Below are 24,082 nucleotides of genomic sequence, written 5' to 3'. Positions count from 1 at the left end.
TCCCTGTATTTTCTTCTAGGAGTTTTATGGTAGTGGTTCTTATATTTAGATCTTTGATCCATTTTGAATTAATTTTTGTATAGGGTGTGAGATAGAGATTAGGCAGCCATTTTTAAAGGTGCTTATGAAGAGGTTATTAATTGTACGGCAACAGCTCTGGTAGCAGGGTTTCTCAGCTGAATTCAGTGTCTGCATCTAGACAGCTGACAGTGTCCCCAGGCATGCTCAGGCACCTCCAGGCTAGCACCCTTGGTGGGGGGGTGGTATACGGGTGGGACAGGAACCAGAGGACCCTCAGCAGGAGAGAGCCTCACACCCAGATTCTGCCATGAATGGATGAGACTCTAGTACCCTGGAAACTTTGAATAATTCCTGGGGCTGGTTTTCAGGCTGGTGAGGGACCTCTGAACTGTAGGTGGGAGTCACTGAGACTGTTGATTTGTGGTCACAATGGAACAAACTGACAGAGGAGGCCACGTGTATGAACATTACACACATAGAAAGACTGAAGGTAACTGTAGCTGAAGAGTAACATCCAGTCATTCATTTAAAGATTTATTGAGTGCCTACTATGTGCTGTGGGGAACCAGACAGAGAAGTCCCCTCAACTCATGAAGCTTAGGATACAGTGAAGGAGACATTAGTGATAATCTCACAAATAATTGTATAATTAAAATTTTCCTACTACTCTGAAGGAAAGGAACTAAGTGCTATGACAGAATATAACAGTGAAGCAAATTTAGATTGAGGGACTAAGGAAGGCTCCCTGAAATGATATTTACTTTGAGTCCCAAGAATGAGTGGGAGTCCAAAGAATGAGTGGAGGAGAATGTTCCAGACAGAAGACCCTGAGATTTGATGTGCTCAAGAAACCAGAGAAGGTGGTGTGGTGGGAGCATAGTGAGGGAGGGAGAGCATGGAGGCTGTGGAGGAAGGTGTGGGCAAGACCGTACAAGACCTTGAAGGTGAGCTAAGTAATTAGAAGATATTGAAACATTTTGATTAGAGGAGATAAATCTTCCTACTTATATTCCATGAAGATCACTCAGGCATAGATGTAACCTAGATTGGAGGGAGGCAGGAGTGGAAGCAGGAGACCAGTGAGAGATGACAGGGATTTCAACTAGACCAGTGGCACTGGTGGTGGATCTGGAGGCAAAATTAATAGGACTTGAAGATGGATTAGTTGTGGAGCTAATTGGAAAGGATAAGGCAAGGATGACTACAAGTCTTTTGGCTTGAGCAAATGCCCAATGGAGCAAGTTACTGATGTGAGGAAGGTTTGATGGGAAGGAGGAGAAGGAGGGGATAATAGTATAGTTTTAGACATTTATTTTAGAAATATTAACTGAATACTTACTATGGGCCTAATATGTCAAGTCTCAGATGTTTATGAAGGTCTAGTGCTGATGATGACACACAGTGGACTGTTTTGGGTTATAGTAATTACATATGCCTCAAAATGGATGAAATTGCTGAGGAACAGAGAATGGAGTGAGCAAAAAAGGAAACCAAGCAATGAACAGGACTTGGAGATAGCTTGAATGTGGGAGGGAAAAAGAGGACATCCAAGATGCCTCCAAGGGCAATTAGGTGGGTATGAATCATTTTCGTAAGATGGGGAAACAGTTTTGGGGAAGAGGAGGGGAAGGGAAGAACCAAGAGTTCAATCTTAGACATGTTCAGTTTGAGAAACTTGAAGCTTCCAAGTGGCAGTGAAAGGAAGTGACTGGCCATTTGGGTCAGGAGATTTCATAAGGGAGTGTACTGAAAATAAATTCAAGTGTATTTGATGTAAAGATGAGATTTACAGCCAAGGAACACTTGAGAACACCCAGTGAGAGAGGGTATAGGGGAAAGAATAATAGGAAAACAATCCTATTCACAAAATAGCAAGAATCCTGAAATACCTAGGAAAAAAGCAAACACTAAAATATTTAAAACCTTCTGGGGAAAACTTCAAAACTTTAGTGAAAAACATAAAAGAACATGTGAATAGACAGAAGGAAAATTGTTCATAGTTAAAAAGGATCTCTATCATAAAGTTGTAAACTTTTTCAAAATTAATTCTTAAATCCCACGCATTTCTTTTGTGGAACTTGACAATCTGATCTGATGGGAGAGCAAAGGGCCAGGAATTGCCAAGATAATTCTAACAAGAATAGCAGGACTTTCCATACAAGATATCAAAACACAGTATGAAGAAGGAGTAGTTAAAATAGCGTGGCATTTGTCCAGAAACAGACAAGAGAACAGTGAGGCAGAAAATAGATCCTGGAAACAAATCCACATGATTACAAATCAGTGAGGAAAAGGTGGATTCTTCAACAAATAATGCTGATGTGATTAGCTTTCCAACTGATATAACTGACCACATGAAAATTTAAAACTACTATACATAATGAAAAGACCATAAACATGGTCAAAAGATAAGAAACACTAGGAGAATACAACACATAAAACAGACAAAGAATTACTATGCAGAATCTTTACTCTCACAAACAATAAGAAAAAGACAACCCAATAGAAAATTGAGCAAATGATGCGAATAGGCAATTTGCAGAAAAGGAAGTATCAGGTGACCCATAAGCATTTGAAAATACAATCAGTCATCAATTATCAGGAGGATAAAAATGAAAACAATTAGATGCCATTCTACAAGCATCAGATTGGTAAAAGTTAAATAGCCTCACATCACTAAACCTAAACTATATGTTTATCACTAGAGAAATGGATAAATAAAAAGGTGATAAATTCATGCAATGGAATTCTATGCAGCAGTTTAAAAGAATTGACTAGATCTTTAATTATGGATTTGAACCCTCTCTCAAAAGACATACTTTTGCATGAAAAAGAAAGTTGGAAAACAAACAGAAGATAAAATAGAGACTGTGTTTAAGTACGTCTTTGACAATGCCTATGAAATCAACAGGAACACTATTAGGGTTTTTTTGTTTTGTTTTGTTTTTTAATTTTTTACTTCTCTCACGAAAACACAAACCTCATAACAGTAGACACTTTGTCTTCCATTCTGTCTTCAGTGCCATGAAGAGTTCTTAGCACATAGAAAGACTTCAATCCATATTAGTTATTGTTTCTTTTTTTGTTTGTAGATATGTGTGTGTTTGTGTATTCTTTCTGCCCCTACTTTTACCACAAAGGCATAAATATGTACACCTTACTTTTTTCACTTAACTATGTATCTTTCTAGTCTTTCTACACAGAACTCAAAGATCTTCCTCATTCTTTTTTCAATAACTTCCTAAGACACCATTGCAAGAGGAAATGGATGGGCTACTCAAAAAAGAGCAATTTGCTTAACTAATCTTCTATAAGGGAACAGTTTGGTTGTTTCCCATCTGTTGTTACAATGATGCCATAGTGAATAAAATTGTGCATCCCTCATTACACATGCATGAATATCTGAGGGATAAATCCCTAAAGGTGAAATCACTGGGTCAAAGAGTCAATGCATTTGTAATTTTGTAGATTTTGATATATTTGCCAACTTGGTGTCCACAGTTTTTGTTGAAATCACCATTCTATAAGCAATGTATAATAATGTCTGCTCTGGTTTGCTAAAGCTGCTGGAATGCAACATACCAGAAATGGATTGGCTTTTACAATGGGGGTTTATTAATTCACAAATTTACTGTTCTAAAGCCAGAAAATTGTCCAACCTAAGGCATCACCAAGAGGATACCTTCACTGAAGAAAGGCCGATGGCATCTGGAAACCTCTGTCAGCTGGGAAGGCACATGCCTGGTGTCTGCTGGTCCTCTGCTCCCAGGTAGCACTGATTTCAGCTGCTGATTCCAGTGGCTTCCTCCTTACACATCCATGGGTTCTCACTTAGCTTCTCCAGGGCAAACTCTGGGCTCCATCTCTTGGCTTAGCATCTCCAAACATCTCTACCTGCATCTCCAAGCATCTGGGTCTGTGTCAGCTCTTTTCAAAATGTATCTGCCTTTTATTTTCTCATAAAGGATGCCAGTAAACTAATTAAGACCCACCTTGAATGGGCAGGGTCACATCTCCATGGAAACAACCCTAATCAAAAGTCCCACCCACAATAAGTCTGCACCCACAAGATTGAATTAAAAGAACTTGTTTTTCTGGGCTACATAATAGATTCAAACCAGCAAAATGTCCTTTCCCCCGGCCTCAACAATAAAATGTGTTATTAAACCCTCATATTTTTGCCAATCTGATTATAAAATGTTTTCATAATACAAACTAGAGAAAGTAAATCTCAGAATTGTTTAACTTTGGAAAGTCTATTAATGTAATTTATTATATTTACAGATTAAAGGGAAAAACATGATCAGAAATAGATGCCAAGAAAGCAGTCAATAAAATTCAACATCCATTCATGATATGTATTCTTAGCATAATGGGGAGGTAAGAGAACATCCTTAATATGTGAAAAAAAAAAAAAAGCTAATTATCAAAAACTCCACAGCAACAGCATACTGCTGGCAGAATTTTAGAAACATTTTCATACAAATCGGACATTCCAACAAGGATGCCACCTATCATTACTACTACTCAAAACCATACTGAAAATCCTAACTAATTAAAAAGAAAACCCCATAAGACTCTATAAACTATTAGAACTGAAAAGAAAATCCAACAAGATTTATGAACACAAGATCAACATACAAAAGTCAAAATCATCTCTATGGATCAGGAATATCCAATTAAAATGTAATAATGTGAAATAAAAGAAGCCTTCATACAAAACGCAAAACCATAGGGCACCTACAGGTAGAAATAAACCCAATGAAAAAATATAAGAACTTTAGTGAAGAAATTTGCAAAACTTTTTTGAAGGCTGCAAAATAAATGTTTAATATCCTAAGTATGCTGACTATCCCCTAAAAAATCCACAAATTTACTGCAATTCCAATCAATATCAACTTTTCATAGAATTGGCAAGATGATACCATAATTCCCAAGACTGGCCAAGACACTTTCGAATAAGAGGGCTTTGTCCTAACAGCTATCAACACTTTTCATAAACTAAACTAATCAAAAGAGTAGTATATTGGCTTGAAAATAGATCAATAGAACAGAATAGAGAGTCCAGAAACAGACATACATAAAGGGGCATAGTTCATACCACAGGGGAAATTTTTTTTAATGGGAAATGGATGGCCCTCTCAAAAGACAGAAAAATAAAATAAAATTAGACCAAAACTCCAGTAAGAATGATAAATAGCAAATACATGGCACAAGATGTATGCCAGGCTTTGTTCAAGTTCTTTATATATTTAAGTCATTTAATCTTTACAACCTCACAATAGCCTTGTCTTGCAAATGAGAAATGGAGATACAGAGAACTCAGATAACTCACCTGTGAACACAGAGCTCATTAAAGATGACACCAGGATCCCAACCAAGGTAGACTAATCTGTATTCTTAACCCTGACACTCTATTTCTAACACAACACATGTGAAAGGAAGAATGCAAACCATAAAGTCATTTTATAGAATAAAAGATACCATGAAGTTAAAAGTTAAAAGCCCAAGTGTGGTTGTTCCACAGGAAGCTAAGTATGGGGTTGCCATATGGTCCTCCAACCCTGTTATAGGGTACATACTTGGAGGAACTGAGAGCAGGGACACAAATGGACATCTGAACACTGGTGTTTATGGTGGCAGTATTCACGATTCGCAATGGATAGAGGCGGCCTAAGAGTACATTGACTGGTGAACAGAATGGTGAACTGTGGTGTATGCATACAATAGACTATTGAGTGAATACAACAAGAAGGCATGAGATTGTGAGGTATGTAACTAGGTGAATGGACCTTGAGGACAGTTTGTTGAGTGAAAAAAATCAGAAATGACAAGACAAACATTATAACACCTCATTAATTTGGACTAACTATAATGTGCAAACTGTGAGAATTTAAAATAGACTTTGAAAAAATTTGGAGATCAAGCTCTCAAGAAATTTTGAGGTCCTAGTTGAGGTCACTGACTGTTTATTTATAGTGGTACCAATCTGCCCATTGTGTTATTTCTAGTTGTTCTCCAAAGCCTGGAGACAGATATGGAGAAGACAGATGGTTAAATTCATCCAGGCATGAGATATACCAAATAATTTGCAAGAGAATGATTGCAATGATGACTCTTAAAGTCAATCAGAAGCAGAAGGCACAAGCAGGTGATAGATGAATGGATAGATGAATGGATTCATGGATGGATGGAAGCTAGAAAGGCATGTGGAAATACCTAATTGAAGATCAGCTGTAGTGGGGTACTTAACAAAGCAAGTTGGAAGAAAGGAAGGTTATTAATGAGATGCTAGGTATTTGTAATACTTGTTTCAGAGAAGGAGTAGTTTCAGGTGCTGACAAGGTCCACAGAATGACAATGGATAGATGAAGCAGACATTGAAGTCACCCAAGTTAATGGATGGAGTTGGAGTGGACAGGGACTGGAGAACCAAGTGACAAAATCATCAGTGAAGGAGGAAGAGTGACCAGGAGGTCAGGTGGAGACTGCCAAAAGGAATGCAGCGTGAGCTTCAAAAACCAGAAACTTCATTTAACCAGAAAGTGGAGGAGTAGTGACTTGACAATGGCACTGAAGAGGACACTGATGCCACTTGCAAACCTGGAGATACTTAGAGTATGAAACAGCCTCCATTTTAGAGGCTGACAGGTGAAACCTTGTTCTCAGAGGACTGGTTGGATTCAGTTAAGACAAAGAGATGGAAAGGATCTCCTGAGCAGAAGGTGAGGATATAGAGAGAGGAGATCTCTTTATCATGCAATGATGGTTGCACCCTGCATAGTACATGAGTTGTCTATGATGGACAAATGGGGCTTGGTCATAACCCCTCTCTTGCAGAAAAATGATTATTTCTTATTTTTACTCCCAAAAACTAGAACACTGTGAGACATTTGGACATACTAAAAAAAAATGTTTAACTCTTATTGAAAATTTGAATGACCCATCTTTCACTCATTCAACATTCTACTGTGACATTTTGAATACCAGTACTCATTGTTCAATAATTTAGATGCAGTTCCAAAAGGGCATAAGAGATTCATCTGTACCTGTATTTTCATCCATACACATCTGGTGATTAGATCTCTGTTTTGATCTTGTCTTGGTATCATTTGCTTCTGTTTTTCCTAAAAGTGAAACAATAGAATGTGTTCTGATTAATTGAGAGTTTTGGTTACTAGTAGTTCACTCAAGAGTATTGTACATGGAGTGAACCTGTCAAGGATCATGAAGTCTGATCTAGTTGGAGCACAGGAGGAAGATATAGACACAGAATCACATACACACACAATTTTTAAATCCCACCTTATCATTATAGAAGAAAAATGCTATACATTCTTTAATTCAGCATCAATGAATAAAAATCTTCTTTAGCCCTTTCTCCATTTCTCCTAGTAAATTTGAGCTCAGTGAGCCTGATTTTTGCTTACAACACAAATGAATGAAATGCCCATTTGGCTTTAAAAATGCAAGTCTTCACAATTAAGTCAAGCATGCCCAGAAAGGAGTTGAAAGAATGGGCACACTGCCCTGCAGCTATGGAGGGAGAGATGTATGATTGTTCTTTACATTATAAAGTACATGAAGGAATCCAATTTGATAAGGCATTAAACCAAGAACTTGCACAGAATATTGATCTTGCTTTCCCATGCAGCACAGAGATTTATGTGACTATTCCCAAATATTTGTTCCATTGTTTCTTAAGGTACATCAGATCTTAGAAGTGTTATTTGAACAAAGGGGTCTTATAAGACTGTGAAGATTCTAGACAAAAACAATCTCTAAAAGAAACATGTAATTCCAATTGGTTATCTAACTTGAAAATTTGTTTATCTAGTAATAATGTTTTACTTAATAACTCTATGTAACTGAACTGTACAAATCTTTGTAAGATTTCTCTGCAAATTAGACAAAGATCATTGGCACCTTCCTCTTTCCCATCTGCATAATAGAATAATTGAAATCCTCTGCCTCTGCAAATTTTATTATTCAAAAAAGTATTGGATTATAAGCCAAAGAATAAAATAAATGCCATTGGATCCTTACTGATACAAATAGTAACTGAATAAATAAATAAATGGGGTGGAAGGGACACTCCCTACAGAATAATTCCATTTAATAAATGTAGAAGGAATGAGGAAAATAGAAAATCACCATTATAACCCCCCAGAATAATTGCTGCAGGCAACACATATTAATGGATGCTAAAATCAGTGGATGAAGTTTTAAGCAGAAACAGATACTTGCATAGTCTCAAAGCATCTCTACCCAGATAATTATAATTACAAAGGGAAGTATAGCAAATGTATGGTGGAGAATACTGGCAGAAAAACCTTAACCAAGTGATCAAGTTCACATGGCTGGCGATCAGCTCAAGCTCGTGTCCCCCTGATGTGGCGCACTGAGAAGGGCACGTCGTCTCTGTGTAATTCTTCCCAATAATACCCAATCTCAATCTCATCACCAGAGAACATCAGACAAACCCAAACTGAAGGATATTCTACAAAATAACTGACCAGTACTCCTTAAAATTCTCAAGATCATGAAAGGCAAGGAAAGACTGAGGAACCATCACTGATTAGAAGAGACAGATAAAAGAAACCTGACAATTAAATGTATGTGGGATCCTGGGTTAGATCCTTAAACAGAAAAAGGACATTAGTGGTAAGACTTATGAAATATCTGTAAGGTAAGATATTGTATCATTATTAATTTATTGATTTTGATAATCATACCACGGTTTTATAGGATGTTAAAACTAGTGGAAACTGGGCAGAGAGTGCACGGCATGCATTCTCAGTGAGGGCAATATCATCCCAAGGGGGTGAAAATTGGTTCCTGGAGGCTAAAACAGTTTACTCTCTTTATGTTCAAAGCACAATATGCATATAGTACATAAAGAAATACACTGTATATCTGTAATATTGACATTCCAGGGAGGGGAGAAACAATTAGGAAAAAGTCTAAAATGGCTCCTACAGGAGTGATAATGAAGATAAATTTTGGGAAACACTGGAATATGGGAACTCTCTACATATAATATGATATATATACATATATATATAATTTAAGAGTCTGTGTTTCATTTAAATTAATGTCATCCATATTTTTTCATTACGATAATTTATGTAGGCCATAAAGATTATGTGATTGAGTAGGAACTCCCAAATCTCTTATTTGGGGGATTAAGAAAATCAGTCAAGTCACGAAAAAGGCTTTTACTTCATTCCTAGCTCTTTGTGTTTCAACCACATTCAATTATACAAATGTACCATGGTCACTCCTTCTTGGACATTTGGCTAATAATATCCCTTTTCCCAGAAATACCCTCCCCAGCTTGCTTTACTTGTGTAATGCCTGTTCAAGAGTACATGAGATCCCAAGTCAAATATCCTTCCCTCAGAGAAAACTTTCCTGGCCGCATGGTCTAGATTAAACATCAAGCATCTCTATCGCACACTCTTATAGCTTCCTGGGCTTTTTTCCTTTGTTCTTTTCGTGATTGAAGCTGCCATATGTTTCTTTCTCCACCCTCACTAAAATGTAAGCTCTGTGTTTGTCGATCATTTTATTTCTACGTCCTAGCTCAGTGCCTGCCACATAGACTTTCAACAAATATTTGTTGAATGAATGAATGAAACCTAAATACAAAACAGTCTTGTGAAGAACCCATGATGAACACCTGGAAGTAAGCTTCCAGGTGGTTCACAGAATTCTTTGACTTTCTCTGATTAACATGCAAATTATTCTGTGTACAGCCACTTGGAAATTTGTATTGCAATAAAAAGCTCTATCCAGAATCATACAGAAAAATGGCTTTTCTATCTCCTTCTCTACTCCTATAGGAAGCACGGTGAATCTGAAGTCCCTAATTTATTCAACATCTATTTGTTAACAGATTTTATACACTACCAAGAATTTAGTAGCTTTAAGAAAAATATGTAATATAAGGAAAAAGTGATATCCAATCATATGGCTAGATTTCTAGTGAACTGATGCTCTGAAGGAAGATTTGAAACGGTAGTGTCTCTGTAGAATTCAGTAGTCATGTTCCCTGCAGAGTTTCTGAAAAGAAACTGTGAGAAATTAGAATAAAGGCTAACTGTTGCCAGGTTAAGGGTATAAAATGGGAAGTTAATGCCTAATTGGTACAGCATTTCTGTTTGGGGTGATGGAAAAGTTTTGATAATGGATGATGGTGATGGTAGCACAACCTTGTGAAAGAAATTAATACCACTGAATTTTATATTTGAACATGGTTAAAATGGAAAATTTTAGGTTGTATAAGTATTACTAGACTGAAAAAATTAAAAAAAAAACCATAGTAACTGTACAAATCCTAATGTAAAATATGGACCATAGCTAATAATAACATTGTTTCATCAATTGTAACAAAGGCACCACACCAATGCAAAATTTTAATAGTAGAGAAAACTGTGGGGCATATGGGAACACTGTACTCTCTGCATGGCTTTTCTGTAAAGCTACAACTGCTCTAATAGAAAAAAAAAGAGACTCTGAATTCACTGTTTATCTTAATTGTATAAAAGACTATAGTTGTTACTCTCTTTACTTGTAATTAATGTTTGAAGTTTATCTTTTTAACTTATCATTTTATCCTTTATTATTTTTAGTCAACATATTTTAAACCTAGTGTGCAGATGTATTTACTTCCTCTAAGTGATGAGTTTATATGTGCAAATATCTGAGCTATCTGTGGAATAATCAGCAAGGACACCTATGCCCATAGACTCCATATATTTTCTTCCAGTCGTGGTTTGCTTTCCCACTTTTAAACTTTTTGCCTTTCTTTCCCTTTGTACCCTCACTTCCCTCTAGCAAAACTGGGCTTTCTTGGCCTCTGGGCTTTCTTGGCTTTTCTTCTGAGACCAACAAGTCTTCAGACTTGGGATAAAATACACGGAGATTTTGGAAGTGGAGAAGCAAGAAGGAAAACTTGTTAAAACCTTGTCATAAGCTTCAGCCTCCAGCTCCCCTGACAAAAAGAGCTCTGCATTTGCCCCAATTAATACAGCTGTACTTGGCCACCAGCTGGGGAAGGAAGGCAAAAAGGAGGATTCAGGCACCACAGTCCCACACCAAGTCCCTAACATGATGCCACTTCTTCCTCTCTTAAAAATATTTTGCCTTCCTCCTTTGATCTTTATTATCTTGCTTTTAAAATACAACAACAAACACTGTGTATATTACTAGCAGGAAAGCTGGAAGATGAAACGTGGGACTGCATAACACAGTGAAACCTGTTGTGAACAATGAACTGTGGTTAACAGTACACATGTAAGAATGTTCTTTCTTGAATTACAAAATATATATTTATATATATAATAAACACACCAGTTTCTATACTTATGCTCTTGACTTCTGTCAGTTTTGAAAATGTTTTGCATGAAATTAATGTAAAGATCTTTTTCCATGTGTCTTTGAGGTCATGTAGTGTGGAGACACGGAAGGTCCCCTGGCTTAACAAACTATGGATCAGGGCCTTCCCAAAGCTCCAGATGTCTGAAGGCAGGCACTGGGCTAGGAAAAGGCCAAAAGCTTTGCAAGTCTGAAGGCAGACTGCAATTTAGATAGGGGAATAGTCTCTGAGCTCCTGCTGGGCTCCTTCTGTGCTCCTGTCTCCCACCCCCACTGTTTCCCGTCTAGCCCCCAAAGAAATTGTCCCTTAAGACTAAAGATATGTAAATACACCTTATGGCTTTAGGAAAAATGTACCCTCCCTGATATACCTGAAAACAGTCACGTAGGAAACTACCTTGTATGCTATAAAGACCTGTAGAAATGAGTAGAATAAAACTTTCTTTTGCATGAACACTGAGGACGGAGTGTGCTCCCCTTCTTTCACATGTAGATACTGTTAAGAGACTATAATACTCAATGTTGTGTTTTCTTTCTTAAGTGCAATTCTCCCAGCCTTGGTTAATTTGTAATTGCCTCCCACATTGCTCCCAAATTCCAATGCAAATCCATTCTTTCTTAGATTATATAATGAAGTTAAACTGCAATACATAATCCCTGGGCTCTCTTCACACCAACTCTCAGTAAGATTAAGAAAAAAAGAAGTATTTTCTCAACATCAGAATATGAAGAGAAAGTTCACATATGAATGCTCAGAAACAGTCTTTATTCTATTCCACAAAAGAAGACAGAATCCCGTGCCCATCACAACACACCATTGCAGCAAGTGCTAGGCTCAGGTTTGTGGTCTTAGAATTACTATGTAGGAAACTGTTCCTTGAATAGATATATAAAGTGCCTACTAGGTGCCAGGCACAGTGCTAAGCCTCGCCAATAAGACAATGAGCACATCAAGCACCTGACCTCCCAAGACTCAGTTGAGTAGGAGAGACAAGTAGGCAAACAGTAAACTAAGATACAGTGTGGTAGCATCTAAGGTGAGTGTGAATGTATGATGCAGTGGGTCCTCTACTTCAACCCGGATCAAAGGAATCAAGGATGCCAGCTCATAGAAAGGGATACTCAGGTTGAATGGTGAGCCAGAGTTATCCAAGTAAAGACAGTAGGGAAGGGTGTTCCAGAAATTGGAAACTATTAGCGCAGAGGCCTGCATGGGAGAAAACTTCACCTATTGGGACAAATATAAGCAGTTCAGTTTGACTTGAGTGTGGGGTTGTGGGGAGTGGGAAGGGAAGAGTGGGGAGTGGGGAAATGAAATTGGGGGATACGCAGGGGAAATTTGAAATTTTTAAATATTTTATCATGGAGTTTTCAGTGTTAAATTATTCCAACAAATTCCATCCATTCTGTCTCAGGAATGAACTATAGAACTGTTGTACATTCATCACAGAAAACTAATAGTTAAACTTGGATATCATGCAGACCTATGGCTAATAGTTTGGCAGAATGAGGTTCAAAGAAGTAAACTAACATGCTCAAAGTCACATAACTGACAAGTTGCGAATGAAGTTCTGAAACCTACTTCCTAGGCCATGTATTTCTGCTTTTTTTTGCTGCTCCTTAAAACACAAATTCCTAACACGTTTATAATAGGGATAGCACTTTGAATATGTCAGGCAAGTATATTCTCTTGCAACAAACCCTGTTCACCTACAGCCATTTTATCACCATTATCCCAGGAAAGAGAGCGAGGATGAAAGCTACCTTGCAGAAGAAGAGACCATGGGATAAGGAAGTTCTCTACTTGAGAGAAAGATTAAATTTAGAGAGGCTTCCACCCATGGAAGGAGAAGAGAAACAGAAGGAGAAAAAAACAGCCATATGTAAGCCTGCCTCTATCATCTAATGAGTAGGGGTGGCAGAAATATATCTAGTGAGGTACGGCCCAACCCAAGAAATCTGGCTCTAGTGCCCTCCCAACTGTGGGAATATTCAGGCAGGAGTGGGGTGATGGGGTGAGGGTGTGTGAGCCTGGGAAATGTCAGACTCTCAGCTGTGCATCCCACTTTTCATGGGCGTGATGGTGCCTTTGGCCAGGTACCTAGATATGTTCTCTTTGTTCCCCATGGAGATGTGACTCCACATCTCACCAGCCTATAAATAGAAAATATGGTCACAATTTCTTTAATACCCATATTTGCATTAACCATAACCCCTGTGTGGTAGGCAGAAGCCCCTCTTCTCACAAATTTCTGTATTCTAATCACCAAAACCTGTGAATATGTTACATTTCATAGCAAAAGGAATTTTGAAGATGTAATTAAGGTTATGGACCTGGATTATTTGAGAGGGCTCAATGTAACCTCATGAGCCCTTAAAAACCAAGACCTTTCTCTGGCTGAGTCAGAGAAACGCAACAGAAGAGGAAGTCAGGGAAATTCAAGGAATGAGAAGAGCTCGACCCACCACAGCTGGTTTGAAGACGGAGGGAAGCAGTGTCCTCAGTCCTACAGCAATGCAGGAAATGCATTTTGCCAACAACCTAAATGATCTTGGAAGGATATTCTCCCTGCAGAACCTCCAGACAAGAACCTAACTGGCCATCCATTTCAGCCTTGTAAGACCCTAAGATGGTTACCAAGCCAAGCCTGCTGGACTTCTGACCCACAGAACTGTGTTACTGGTAGAAAATACGGTCCCAGGTAGTCAGGCCCACCTGATCCCACATCAAGCAGAGAAACAAGTCTCTTTCTTTGGTGAGAAGGTGAGTTTATTGAAGATGCATCAACAAGGAACTGGAGTTAAAAAAAACCTTTCAAGCCCAGTTCAAAGTGAAAAGAATTGGTTGGGCTTTTATGACCCCAAACAGGCATAGAAATGGCCAGAAGCCAGAAGAAAGCAGAAAGGAAAAAAAAATAGAAGAGAGAAAGCTGTTCTGTCAGCATCTCCTTGTTATCTTGAAGTCCTGTAGTCCTCCCCTCATTCAGGTTTGTTTTTCAAAAAGCCAGTTCTTTATCAAACCATCTGGTGGTTTCCTCCTGTGGGCAATGCTGGGAAAGTTCCTGGGAGCACAGAGCAAGTTTTTTTGTTGTTGAGATTAGAACAACAGCAAGTTATTTTAACAAGGGCATTTCATGGTCAGAATAACTCAAGGCTGCTTGTATGAAGTGATCTTAATAAACAGTTTTTTTCTCCTATTGGCTATTGAAGACTATACTAAGCATTTCCCAACTAAAGAACTATATTGAGTATTTACCCAGCTGAAAACTTGGGAACTTGAGCTGAACCTCGAATACTTGAATAATGTTTAACACCTCTCAGTTTGTGGCAATTTGTTATGCCACAGTGAAAAACTAATACACCCACTGTGGATTCTGAAAATGCATTCCTCTATCCTCCTAATTAATTTTGTGGACTCGGATAAGTAATACATATCCATACCATAAATCTTTCTGTATCACATGTCCTCACTCTTAAATGCAGCTCTCCAGACTCTAACTATTGCTCTGCTCTCCCCCATGCCCATTCACCCCAAATGGGGATTCCAGAGCAGTGTTAACACCAGGTTTGTACCTAATGCCTCATGGGTAATGGAAGCACATCCCTGAGTGCCCTGCATGGACAACTGAAAAGGCCACTTTTGGAGCCACGTGATCAACCCTAATCCCCGGTTAGGTTCCCAGCAGACTTCCACATTGAGGGAAGCAGCTCAACCCCCATCCATGAGGGTCTCCTGGCCTTTCAAGCCTGCCACGTACTGACCCCCAATTCTTTTGCCCAGTGAGAGAAGGACACCCTCAATTGCCATCCCAGGGTGATCCATCTTGGGAACACATAATCCTGTAAGTAGAAAACACTTTCTCAAACGATAGAGTGACTTCCAAGGCTCAGGTAAGACAATCACAATAGCTAATACTGTGTTTTCCCCAAAGCTGGGTTCCTCAACATTAAATAGCACCATGTAGAGAGCCCTGAACTTCTATCTAATTCCATATTTAGTTAAGAAAACATGTTTCTACCTCGTCCAGGGAGGAGCCATGTTTAAGACATACGGCATTCACTTCACCACAAAGATCATACAACAAGTGCATCGACAGGCCCTAGGTTCAGATTTCTGATGATTTCAGGGTTTTCTTTGATTTACATTTGTGTATCTAAAGAATCTGTTTGTTTTGATAGTATTCCCAAAACAAAGAAACTCTGCTAGGAAGTCAGACTCCACCTCTAAAATGGCAAACTGCCAGCCACCTCCAAATAGAAGTTCTTCTGCTACAAACCAACACAATGAAAGTTCTGTCTTTACCAGGCACACTGCAATAACTGTCTCAAGGGTGGGAACTTGAGCTGAACCTTGCAGAGACTGTCCCTTGGTTCTGGGGAAACCACCAGAAAGGGTTCTTCTACAGAAGAACCCTCTAGTTCTCTTATAGTTATAGAAAACACATTGGGCTCAAGGACACCCAAAACCTTCATTCATCTGAATGCAAATATTATGTGAAGAAGGAAACTCTGCTCTGCTGATGCAAAGGGGGTAGATCTGTTAGTTGAGTCATACCTTCGCAAACCTTGTTGCTTCTTTGGAGAGCTATGGTGTATAAACCTCAGTACAGGTGTAGAACACCTTCTATGTCTAATTATTAGCTGTCTGGGTGTGTTTTTCACTGGCAGTGCATAGCCGAGACAGAAAAAAATGCAGAAGGGGCATGCTGGCATGCTGGCATGCTTTCTGTCTCATGCCATAGGAGGAGCTGAGAGAGGGCCTCAGTTGGTAAAGACCGAAATACCAAAAGGTGTAGGTTTCAGTCTCTTGTGTTCTGGTGTGATTGAACTGTTGAGGTAGAAGGGACAACCCAGTGGCCTCCAAAGCTGGGTGCAGACACTCAGGGAGGTCCCCAGATGCTCCACTGGGGTGCGGGAAGATCAAGTGTGAGACCTTCTTTTTTATATTTATTTTTTTCTAAAAAGATAAAAACAAGATTATTTCATTTAATTTTCAAAATGAGTGTTGTTCCTGCCACCCTCGCTCATGCACAGGTCACCCAGCCACTTGCCCCGATGGAGGGGTGGTTGTCTGGGCCATCTCACCCATCCCCTTGCTTTCAGTGTGCATTGCAGTTTGTGCCTGGTTAGTGGATTCGTTGATTATGTTATCTGGTTTTAGCTGTATCAGCTGAACTTACCCTTATATAAGGAACTGATGGTTGACTTAGAAAGATCTAAGACCATACTAATAATAAAAGCCCAAATGAATGATAAGAAAATGGGCAGAGTTAGCTCTGCCCCCTACACCTGAGAAGAACGTGTCATTAGACAGATTAACAAAGAGGATGAAAAACCAGTGACGATCTAACTAGAGTTGACATCTTCAACCCAATTATTCTCACTAAAAATACTACTGATAATATTTTTAATGTGAGCAAATATTTTTTGCACAGTTAATAAATAAAAACTATTTTTTAAAATATTGTTTATTCCATCGTCAGCTTCTTTAATTTCAAATTTTGTCAATTTAAAGTGTATGATTTATTAGTATAAAAAAGAATCTGCATGCCATCCATAAAAACGTCAGTAGACATATCACGGTTTTGTTCCGACTCTACCATCAACTAGCTGTGTAACCAGGGGCTAGTCTCTGGTTTTCTTGTCTATAAAACATGGGTAACATTCCCTACCTCAGAGATATTGTTGAGAAGATTTGTTATAAAAGTGGCAGCAGCAGACACGAATGCAACAAAGAATCTAAATTACCTCACTATCAGCCTCTCAGTTAAAGTACATATTATAATTATCATTTGTAATGAAAGGGCAGCCCTTACACACTTTTGGTGGATAAGTACTTGAGAATCACTGTCAAGCCTCTGAGTTTTTTATTTTTTGGTAAGATTTCAGGTGCTCACATTTAAAATCCTAGTCACTATTAGATAACAAAGCCTTGAATTACAGTTTGTATAATCAGATTCAAGTATGCATTTGTATATGTATGGTAAAAAAAATGATAGTATGTTCCTTCCAGCACTGCATAATCTGAACCTAATTATGAGAAAACATCAGACCAAACCCAAACTGAGGGATGTTTTACAAAATAACTGACCTGAACTCTTCAAAAATGTCAAGGTCATAAAAAGAGATCGACATCTGAGGACTGTTACAGACACATGATAACCAAATGTGACGCGTGAGCCAGATTGACTCTTGGAACAGGTGATGAAATCTAGATGTCTGTAGATTAGGAAACAGTAATTTCTCAGTGTTCATTTTCTGCTTTTGATTATATCTGCAATTTGACGTCAAATGGTTCAGAAAAAAATAATACACATATATGTATACAGAGAGAGAGAATGATAAAGCAAATGTGTTAAATGTTAACATTCAGGGAATCCTGGGTACATCTGGAATTTTTTGTACTAGTTTTCAACTTTTCTGTAAATCTGAAACAATCTTTGAAATCCACTCACTAACGAGAGCATTCCCCTGCCATTCTAAATAAACATAAAATAGCATATCTGCACAAATGACAGCAGTCTGTTTTCTGCCTCCCTGTTTCATTTGCAAAGGATTAAAACTTTTTTCCACATTTTCTCCCTAGTACTCTAGCTAAGTTCATCATTTTATTCCCCTGCCACATAATCTTTTCTTTTTCTATTTTCTACCAAACACATAGCCAAAAATTGCCTGTGATATGTAAGAGATTCTGTGCAAGATAAAGCACTGATGTGTTTCCATTCTAGGTAGCTGCTCTATGGGGAGCAAAATCCTAAGATTTGAGCTACTTTGTTTCATTAATATCCTCCACAAAAACCCAATTGCATGAGAAAAGTTGTTTCTAGATAAGAAGAAAATTTTATTTTTCATACAAATAATTAAAAAAAAAAGAAATAAATAAAGAAGACAATTGATCTAAATCCAGAAACACAAGGCTCTGACCTGAGGGAATCTGAGTTAAGAGTTCAGAGCCCCTCCCCAGGCTCAGTCAATTCCTAAAAATTAGCAAGAAGGTTCAGAAAGGCCCCCTACTCACATCAGAATAAACTCAATGATCCCTGTCCTTTCATCCTGTTATGCCTTTCCAATTTTGCCTGTTAGTAGAGCAAGTTTCTCCTGAGATATAATGAAATGGCTCATACTAAAATTTACACTCTCCACTTCAAGCTAAAGTCCAAGATGAAGTAAGATGAAACCCAATGGAATCTCCTTACCTTCAAATAGCAGCTGATGCATGAAACAGATTCCACATCTGCATCAGGTCGCTGGGGATTGAGGCTACCTCAATGCATGCAGAATATATAGGGAGAGATTATATATCTGGGTTTTTCATTACACAAGGTGTTTTTGATGGGTCTTCAGCCAACCACTTAAAAACAAAAGCTACACATAGGCTACAGAAAGGCCACACAAAGTCTTAACAAAAGGCTAAAGAAAGACCAAACAAAAGCCAAAGAAAGTCTAAACAAAGAGTGAAACAAAGACAAAACAAAAGTCAAACAAAGACAAAAGCAAAGACAAAAACAAAGGGCAAAAGAAAATCTAAACAAAAGCTAAACTAAGCTACGGATCAAATCACACACATATACACACATATGCACATATACAAATCATAGCTAAATTAAGCCGCTCATGTTCCAGCCTCCCACTCTCAGTTCCCACATAATTTGCACCCCACGCCACACCTCCCCTCTCACCGACTCTCACACCACACCAACTCGACACACAGGCCAGGTCGAACCGTCCCACACACCAGCTCACACTGCCAAACCACACAGCCTTCTACCATGTCCCACCCCACCACAGCAACCATCCCACCCACCACAACATACCTCACACACACACCACAAGCCATCCCCACAACTCTGTTTGTAGCAGTGAGTCACACTAACAAATTCTCATCTTCAGGCTCCTGTTGCCATATTCCATGCAGATTAAATACCCATCCGCACTCCCCTCTCTAACACACATGTGAACATGCACACACATATCAAGACTGACATTCACACGTGTACCCTTGCTCATTTAATTTTAACAAGAGTACCTCAATCTCATTTCAACTGAGATTCAATCTGGAAAATTCTATGACAATTAACCTATGTATTCAAATTTATGAAAAACTTATAATCCATCTCATAGTGGATTACTCCTATAAATGAAGAATCTCATTCAAAAAACATGATATTGACTTCAGTCTTAGACATTGGTATTTTCTTATCATTTTCCTAAAATTTGGAGGTCACCCTATTGGTGACCTATTTTCATTTGAAATACATAGAACTACATATTAATGATTTGAAAGATTAAAGGATACTTCTGAAACCAATCTAACTAACAGAGTAGAGCCTTGCCTCTAGAATTCCCAGAGCTTCCTGCATGATGTTAAAATATAAATGTCAACACTATCATCAACTTTCCTTTTAGGCTCTTGTATCATTATATGCAAAAAGGAATCAGCCAGGAAACCTTGAAGAAACAATCCAATGAGACTGCAAATACCCAATATAAATCTCATTGTATACCAACTTAATGGCTAAAAAGGCATTTTTTCTCTGAATAACAAGTCATAAATGTATGCTGGTTGATTTTGCTCCTACTGTGAAGCCAGCACTTTGTTTTTGCGTGATGGATTGCTTGTTTGATAGTTATGTTCATGTGCTGACTTAGCTAGGTTATGGTGTCCAGTTGTTTGGTCAGGCAAGCATGGGCTTGATTATTACTGTGAGGGTATTTCATAGATGGATTTGCATCTATAATCAATTGGTTTCATGTATGACTGTACCTATAATCAACAAAGGAGATTGCCCTCAGCAATGTGGGGAGTCTCCTCTGCCAATCAGCTGGAGATCTTAAAAGCCAGAATATAGGATTTCAGCAGTTAGGAAGAAGAATTTCTGCCTCTACTTCAACCAGCCAGCTTCTCTTAGGAAATTCAACATCACCTTCATTGGAGTTGCCAGCTTGTGACCTGACCTATGGAATGCAGATTTGCCAATTCCCATGGTTGTGTGAGCCAATTCCTATAATAAAGCTCTTACTATTTACATATATGAATATATGATTGTATATATGTATATACATATATATGTGTGTATATATGTATTTTTGTATGTATGTGTATATATATATCCTGTCAGTTCTGTTTCTCTGGAGAATGTGATAGACAGATGGAGGAGTTGAGTAAGGTTCAGAGCAGATTCTGGAGCCCTTGTACACTAGGATAACCCCGGGACCCCCCTCACAGGATAAGGGAGAAGACTAGAGCAGTTAAGCTGTGTGCAGTGGTTGAAGCAGACCTGGCACATGGTAAATGCCAGATCAATGACAGCTATTATGGTCCTGGCCCTAAAGAACTGGGCAAGCTCTAAGGAGACACTTCCTATTCACAAAACAACTGGAGGCTAATTCAGGATGTTGAGAAAGTACAAGATAGAGTGGATAGATTATGAAGACTCCATTTATTAAAGGATCCCTTCACAAACCTTTCCAAGGTTCTCCAAGGCAAATTTTTGTGAAGTCCTGTCCTTGATCTTCTACTCCACAGTAACTGGAGTGATATACAGTTCATGCAACCAAAGTATGGAGGTCCCACAAAATACTCATTACACCATTGCTTTTTATTCCTATTCAAATTTTGGTGTTTGCCCTTCATGTGGCAACATTCTCAGTCATGGGGAGACTGCCTAGGAGGCCACATTTGAGTCAGTGTCACTTCTCATGAATGGCAGCCTTGGGTTCCACCCCCGGGGACACCTCCCAGACTCCAGGGGGACTCACCGCCAAAATTAAATAACTTGCTAAAATTACAGAGGATCTCCCCACAGAAACTTCAGCCACAACTGACAAATCCCCACTGTTCTTGTGAGTTCTCTTTTACTGTTTTTCTATTTATAGAAACATTATATTCACAATGTAATAAACCCATTTACCAGAGACAACAACTTTAAATTATTTTTAGCTATCTTTTCCATATTGACTTCCATATTGCTAAATAATTCCCACAAACAGCCATTTATATACTTATTTATCGTTGGCTATTGAACTCCTATCGAAAGTTTATTTTTCTTGCACTTTACTCCTTCCTCTCCCTTCCCTTCACCGGCTGAAAGTAGTTATATCAGTCAGTATTTATATTATCATAAATATATAAATAGTATTTCCTACAGGACCTTGATTCTTGAAGTTCAAGTTCTTGAAACTTGAACTGTTTATTATTGCTTCTTTTTTTTTAATACAACCTTGTTCTTCCTGGAGTTAATAATGGTCCTGTTTTTTGTTTTCATTTATTTATTGTAATTGACTTAGCTTTACCTCATATTCCTCATTTTTCCCAAATATTCCAACAGATCTGTCAAATATGTATCAACAATTTTATCAAGCATTCAAATACATCAAGTAGTCTTTATTTCCTTCTATAATCCTCTGTTCTGTTATTCGGTGTCTAGCCTGGTTGCTCTCCAAGCCTGGAGCAGGGCCCTCTCTCTGGGATGTCCCTTCGTTGCTTTGCTGTAACAGATCACCAGTTTCCTGAATTCTAAGTCAACTGTATCTTTGGTTTACTCCCTCCAGTCTCTCCCTTAAAAAGGATGTACATAAACCGAATTTTTAAAAGTGCTTGCATAACTGAAAGCTGCTTTATTTTGTACTCACACTTAGTTGCCTGTTTGGCTGGCTATAGAATTCTAGGTTGAAAATTATTTTTCCTCAGAATTGTGGATGCATTGTTTTTCTGTTGCTGCTTTTTTTTTTTTTTTTTTTCCTCTGCTGCTATTGGTGAGAAGTTTCAGACCTTTCAGCTTCCCATTTCTTTGTGATTTTCTTTTTAATCTCTGGAGATGTTCAGGTTCTTATTTTAACCCCAAATATTCTGAAATTTCATCACATTATGCTTCAGTGTGAATCATTTCATTTTTTATTTCCATTTGGTGGATCACATTAATCTGGAAATTCATCACATTTCTTTCTGGACATTTATTTTATTTTATTTTTGTTGTTTTTATTCATTTATTCCCCTCCATTTTCTTTCTTCTTTCTGAAATTTTTATTAGTTTGGTTCTTGAACTATCTGAATTGAATCTCTAATTTCCTTATTTTACTCTTTCCTAGTTTCCAGTTCTTCAACTTTTTTGTTTTACCATTCATGTAGTTTTTTCCTTCTCCCCTTCTCTCAAATTTTATATCTTATTTTGGCAATCATATTTTTAAATTCAAGTCTTCATTCTAGTTTGCTGATTTTCCTTTTCATGTAATAATTTTTCCATTTTCACATAATATTTCCTCTAAACTCTAGTAAATAGTAATCGTAGTGGATTGGGGGGGGGGGTGTTTTGCTTCCTTTTGTTTGTTTGTTTGCTTGCTTGCTTGCTTCTTTGTTAGTTTTGTTCCTTGCAGTTGAATTGGCTTGCTTACTCCAGGCTCCTTCAGCCTGGTTGGTTGTTTTCGTCTCACCCCTCCCTTTGGGGATCTTTCATTGTCCATTACTGTTTTGTACTGAGGAATTCAACCTGGATCCTCCAAGTATAAGCATGGGGTCCTTGAAAGGTGGTGTAGTGGGCTGCCCTGCTGACCTTCACTTTAATGGATGTCAAAATAGAATTAGCTGGAGGATTTTCCCCTAGGGTCATTCAGTTTCTTCAGGGAAGAGCAATCAATTTCCAGCCCAGCAGGGGCAGGGAAGTGGGGGGATTTGGATACCTGGATGTTACTGCTCTGTGATCAGAGTGGACAAGGGACTGGAGAGACACACCCAAGTATGTGGTCTTTCCACTCTGTTAAGCCCTGCCCATTACCCCGTCTGTCCACAGTTTCTGAGTCTGGAAATTTCTCCATAATAAATTTGCAGTGATCTGGGCAAGTTGGTGCAAGGGAGCTGGAAATCCATCTGAAGTATCCAGAGTTTTCCCATGCCTCAGCCTGACTTTCCACAATACCTGTGGAGACTGTCAGTGTTTCGACACATATTTTGGCATGCTTTTCTCTGGTATCTCCCTTGCAAGCACTTAAATCAGAACTTCCTCCACTCTCCTTCCACTTTATATCTGCCAAAATTTTGTTATATCTCCTTTTTTTGGAGGTTAAAACTTTTTTTAAAATGCTTTACTGGAGGGTGACACCATCAACATGGCAACATAAATAGCTACTAAAAGCTTCTCTCCAGAGATTCAATGAGAAAAAGGGCAATTCTGTATTGTTTGAAGCTCTGGAAGAGGATATAGGCTGGAGAAGGACCCTGCAAATACCAAATTGAAGAAAAAGAAGACTATCGGGTAGGAATCTTCCATCCCAGACCAGCCAGTCCTCTCCCTTCCCCCTCACTCAGGCTCAGTATGGGAAAGGCACAGAATCAGCAGCCAGGACCCCTCCCACCACAGACACAGACTATAAAATCTCTCACAGCAGTAAGACATACCCCTACTGTTTGAAGACCCGGGGAACAGGGGAGGACATTTCAAGGCCCAGGTCACTGAAGACTGAGAAAACATGGACAGAGACTGTTTCCAGCCCTGGATCTGAAAGTCTTTCCCCACTCTTGAGGGAAGCAGCAGTCAGCAGCCATTTCCCTGCCTTGGGGATGGCTGGAAAACTGGGTCAGCAGAGGGAGTACTTTGCCTCAGGTGGAGCCCCACATTGGGCCAGATTTTGGCCATCAAACTAGGGGCATAGGAATGTGCAGTTTCAGCTCACCTGTGTAGACACAGCC

The 24,082-nt window shown here is 38.6% G+C and overlaps 1 protein-coding gene across 4 annotated transcripts in view; it reads right to left on the bottom strand.

Moving 5' to 3' along the window:
• The window catches only part of LOC119543015 (myelin associated oligodendrocyte basic protein), a 54,767-nt gene extending 36,013 nt beyond the window's left edge, over nucleotides 1–18,754 (bottom strand). For all 4 annotated transcript variants that reach the window (XR_005218510.1, XR_005218512.1, XR_005218509.1 and 1 more), the window contains exons 1-2: nucleotides 18,597–18,754; nucleotides 7,071–7,148 (exon numbers count right to left, since the gene is read on the bottom strand). The gene's annotated coding sequence lies outside the window, so the exon portion shown is untranslated. The remainder of the gene's footprint in view (nucleotides 1–7,070; nucleotides 7,149–18,596) is intronic.
• Nucleotides 18,755–24,082: the final 5,328 nt, after the last annotated feature.

The sequence above is a fragment of the Choloepus didactylus genome, chromosome 1 (genome assembly GCF_015220235.1).
Source record: "Choloepus didactylus isolate mChoDid1 chromosome 1, mChoDid1.pri, whole genome shotgun sequence".
Classification (NCBI taxonomy): domain Eukaryota; kingdom Metazoa; phylum Chordata; class Mammalia; order Pilosa; family Megalonychidae; genus Choloepus; species Choloepus didactylus.
Note: the sequence above shows the minus strand (reverse complement) of the source record. Positions and strands in the feature narration are given on the sequence as shown.